The sequence below is a fragment of the Marmota monax genome, unplaced genomic scaffold (assembly GCF_021218885.2).
Source record: "Marmota monax isolate L192 unplaced genomic scaffold, Marmota_monax_Labrador192_F-V1.1 WCK01_AAM20220418_F8-fsc00072, whole genome shotgun sequence".
Taxonomy (NCBI): domain Eukaryota; kingdom Metazoa; phylum Chordata; class Mammalia; order Rodentia; family Sciuridae; genus Marmota; species Marmota monax.
This window is the reverse complement of record NW_026692356.1, coordinates 9,139,468-9,144,705: the sequence shown is the minus strand read 5'-3', so window position 1 is coordinate 9,144,705 and position 5,238 is coordinate 9,139,468.

Genomic DNA, 5,238 nt, shown 5'->3' with positions numbered 1-5,238 from the left:
AGTGGAACTGGAGAGACTAAACTGTCTAGTGCCAAATATATTTCTGGTGGGGGCATCAATGTCCTGCTTCTTAATTAAATTGCCTTCTCATGAGGCAGCTTACTATACTAAAAAACAGACCAACCCCAGCCAGCCAGAACCTAGATTCTCATCATAGTTCAGCCATTTAGTAACTGTGCATCTTCAGGAAATTTCCTAACTTCTCTGAGCCTCGGTTTTCTGTTCTGAACCAAAAAAAACCAAAAAACAAAAACAAACCAACAAAAAAAACAGGCACAATAACACCCATCTCACCAAATCAATGGAAATGAGTGGTACAATTGCCTAGCACACTGTTGGCAGTAGTTTTCCCCTACCATCCAAGAGTGCTCTACTTCTGTGCTGATCTGTGTCACTGCTCATTTGCAGAGGGAGAGACTGTAACTTGAAAGGGTTACTAATCCCTCGAAACCCTCAGATCACAGATAAACTCATTTCCCGATCGTGCCACGTAAGCCAATGATCTGGCTTTGATGACCTGATCACACATTGGGGACCACATGAAGGTTGCCACTCAAAGCTGTACTAGTGATGGAAGTGCAAGGAACAAGACTTGCTTCTGTTCGCTGGGGATGCACTAACGGACACGATGGAGAAGACAGAAGTCCCCCGGGACATATCCCGCACTGGTGTCATTGCTTGAAGAGCGAGAACCTCACAGCTAAAAAGGCTAAAGGCATCCTTTTATTGACCAATTTAGATACATACTTACCTGAAGTTGCCATTTGAAAGATATCCACACAAAAGCCGGAAATCATGCACAGAAATTGTGTTTTATTGTTTTGTTTTGCAGTGCTGGGAAATGAACCCAGGGCCTGGTATATGCTAAACAAACACTACCACTGAACTACACCCCCAGCTCAGGAATTGTGTTTTCTAAAAAGTAAATTTCTTATTGAAAAGATTAGTTTTCAACCAATCAATGCAATTTTGAAATTACGAAAATTCTGGTCAAACCAGGAGCACAGACATCAATTGGAAGACGAATTAAAACTTTTTTAAAGCTTCAGAAAATTCTACGTATTTTAAAAAGTGACCATTTCTTTTGTTATTTTTGTTATAAAAGTAATGCAAACATATTACAGGGAAATTAGAAAAATACACAGGCAGGCCGGGTGCGGTGGCATATGCCTGTAATCCCAGAGGCTGAGGCAGGAGGATCAGGAATTCAAAGCCAGCCTCAGCAACAGTGAGGTGCTAAGCAACTCAGTGAGACCCTGTCTCTAAATAAAACACAAAATAGGGCTGGGGATGTGGCTCAGTGGTTGAGTGCCCCTGAGTTCAACCCCCAGTACCCACCCCCCAAAAAATACACAAGCAAAAAAATTTTTAATAGAGTGCCTATAATTCCATCTACCTAGAGAAAGCTATATTGTTGTGTATCTTTTAGATACTTTCTTGATATATATTTGTGTGTAAATTATTTGTATTCCAAGATAATTGGATCTCATAAGTCTTTATTGTTGGCTATTTGATTTGTTTCCAATTTTTTGTTATTATAAACATTACAGAACAGGAATAACTACAGAAAATGACTTAGAAAAAAACTTGAAAATTTTTCTGAAAAATGGATAAAACTGCTTAGATATGTACAAGTGTTGTAGGGACAAACAAAGCAAGGCACTGAAGATAGCAGGAAACAGTTTTATTTGGCTGCAGCCGGGTTCAGAGGGCACAGCTTTCGCTGTAATCAATTAATCCCCTGAACCCTGAGTTCAGGGAGTTTCAGAGTTTTATATCCAGCATGTAAGGGGAAGGGCTCAGAAGTTCACAGTCTGCAGAAGTTCACATAAAAGCAGCTTTTTCTTTCACTGTTCTGGGCAAGTTAACTCTTCAAGGACAACACCTGAGAAGGGGAGAGCTTCATCCCCCCTTCTCCCCCCCCCCGCCAGCTGTTTCTGTGGGCCCATTTGTAACTTATCTTAAAAATGTAGACCTCTGTGTGAAGCCCAGCTCAAGGCCAGAGGCCTTGTTTGCACATTTCTTCAAAGTATTATACTGGATACGTTTGTGAAAAACTAGTAAGGGAATGTCCAGCACCTGGAGTGCTGGTATCTTCTCGGCCAGTGGCCAAGTAAACAGGGCAACATGAAAATAGGAAGTGTATCTACAATGGACTCTTTCGCAGAGACTCTTTTGCTGACAGTCCTAAAATCAGCCATGGTAAAGTGGATTTTCTGTGGAGAAAGGGGGTGCCACTTCACAAGAGGAAACACAAATTCTCCCCACAGCTTTGCCAAAAGTATCACTGCACATAGAGAGCTTGCAGATACTCAACTTTGATCAAATTATAATTTTGATCAAATTGTCATCTTAACCAATTCTTTTTCCTTCCAGGGCACCCACCCCCCTCTCATCTCCTCCAGTTTCTGCCCATCATGCAGGATGGCATTTTGCCTAGATGTTCTCCTGCCAGCCTAAATACCCCCATCTTCTTTCCTTCTGGAACATCTGCCTTGCTAACTTCCAGTTCTTGATTAATCCTACCAATTTACATCCTGCCCTACTCCCTGCAAGCTGTGAATAGTTTCTGTAGGGGTTGCTCTGTATGTTTGCCCAGCTGCTCAACTGGACCCCCAGTGCATCTTGTCTCTCTTCCCAATCTCCACCACTTTATTTATACTGCCTAAGAGTTGCATGGCCTGTAAATTATTTTCCTCTATCATGGTAAGCCTCAGATTCTCAATTCATAAAATAAAAGTAATGTTTATTACCATTGGCGGGAAATAGAGGAAAAAAGAATATGCCTATGTACTAGGAGATGAAGGAGTTAAGATTTTCTTTTTGGGTTTCAAATGAAAAATTCCCAAACAATGGATTGTACCTGAAGTCTGTAAACCAATAAGTTGTCTATGGATGAATGATTGAATGATTTAAGAACAAATACACAAAACTCCTATGAAGGGAGGAAAGCAGTGGTAAACAGTCAGCAAAGTGGAGATGTCAAGTGACTTAGGGAGAATTTGTAGACAGCAGATTCAAAATGGAGGGAGTCCCTAGGGTTTGGGTCTCAGAACCAGGGCTTTTGAGTACCACCTCCACTGGGACCAGGGGGTGGGGAGAGACCTAGTTCAGATAACTTCTATCTTTGTTCCTTATCCTTATTCTGTCTATACACCATTATTTTCTGATTTTTTTCTTTACTGGTAACTTCCTTTTCCATTTCAAATTTTTATTGTTTTACTTCTTTTTCTTTTCTTTTTTTGCCTAAGCACTTAGCTCATTTAATTTGTCCCAACTTTTTAATCAATACCAAAATTTAAATTCTTAGATATGCCTTTTAGTACTGTTTTAGCTAAGTCCCATGGATTCTGATTCATCATTTAGACTTTCTAGGCATTAAGCTATTTTGGTTTTATTTTCCTTCTTGATCGAAATGTTGTTTAGGTATTTAATATCTTCCAAGGAGTAGGAATGCTTTACTTTCTCTTTTGTCATTAATTTCTAGTTAATTGAATTTTGATCAGATAATATAATACACGTGATTCTACTTATTGGGATATATTAAGATTTTTTTCCCCTCTGGTCTAAAATATAGCCAATTGCAATGGTTTAAGAATGATGAATATAGAGAAGAGGGGAGGGGAGGGGAGGGGGGATAGTAGAGGATAGGAAAGGCAGCAGAATACATCAGACACTAGTATGGCAATATGTAAATCAATGGATGTGTAACTGATGTGATTCTGCAATCTGTATACGGGGTAAAAATGGGAGTTCATAACCCACTGGAATCAAAGTGTGAAATATGATATATCAAGAACTATGTAATGTTTTGAACAACCAACAATAAAAATTAAAAAAAAAAGAACGATGAATAAAATGTAGTGTATTTTATTGAAAAATAAAATAAGGCAAATTGTTACAAATATTCCACAGACAATTGAAAAGGTGTAATCTGTTTCAGGGTATAGAGTTTGATATGTCTACCATTTTAATTACATTTTTATGTCTTCTCAATCCTCACTATATTAATCTGTCAAGGATTAATCTGTCAAGGATTAAACCAATTATTTGTCTATTCATTCATTCCTATAGTATCTTCTATACACACTGTTATTTGATTTATTGCATGGATTTTCTTCTTATTATTATTATTTTGTAAATTGTGATCTTTTAAAAAATACCCTTTTAAATCTTATTTAAAGCTGTTTGCCCTGAAATCTACCTGTGAAAAGTGTTTGTGATCCCTGACTTCTTTATGCTTATCTGGCAGAAACTGGTATATCTTTCCCAGTCTTGTATTTTCAAAATTTCAGAATCACCTTTTTTGAGCACTGCCTTATATATGATATGGATTGGTGTTATGGTTTGTGCTCCAATCTGAAGTGAATTGCATTTTTGTAGTAGATAAACATAGGTCCATTACATTTATCCATGTGAGATTTTTCCTCTTACTTTTGTCATTTGTTTTGCCATGCATTATGTTTTGTAACTTTTCCAATTGTTCCATTATGTCACTTTGTTTTGCTATAGCTGCGTGCTTGTATGTTTTTGATCATCTAAAAGACTTGCATTTTTGTTCTGGGTTACCATTATTAATGGCTACAGGATGCCCTTAATCCTCTGTTTCTTTACATTGCCTATTACCTTCTGACTAATTTTCTTTTTCTTTTTTCCCTCCCTTTCCTAAATCACCAAATTTTAGTTGATTATATTGTGTTCCTTTGTACTCAGATACCTACCTAAATCTCTAAAATTTTATCTATCAGCTTAAAATATTTTCTGCCTTTAAAGATGTGAAAATTATATTCACACGAAGTCTCTTTTCTACTTCCCCCCACTTTTTGTAACTTGCACAGTTTTAAAACTGCGACACTGTAATATTTACACTCTTTTCTGTAATGCTAATCTCGGCACGTTTCCATAGCCTTACACTTAATTCAGTGCCCACGGCTATTCTTTTGCAGCATCTCGCCTATTGGAGATCTATTTTCAACTGTTGACCTGTAAACCAAGGGTTCTGAACGCCATAGACCTTTTCTCCTCCTTCCCTCTGGTGTCACTGCCACGATCCGCAAATCTGACGGAATTTCGAAACCTTGCACCACAGTGACACCTCTTGGTAGAAGAGAAGGCCGGTGGAGGGGAGCGTGCGGTTCGATCCTCCAGCCGGCAGGGGGAAGTGTGACGGGAGCAGTGTGGCGAGGCAGCGCGGCGAGGCTCCCACGACGCAGGTGCAGGCGCAGGCGCAGACGCAGA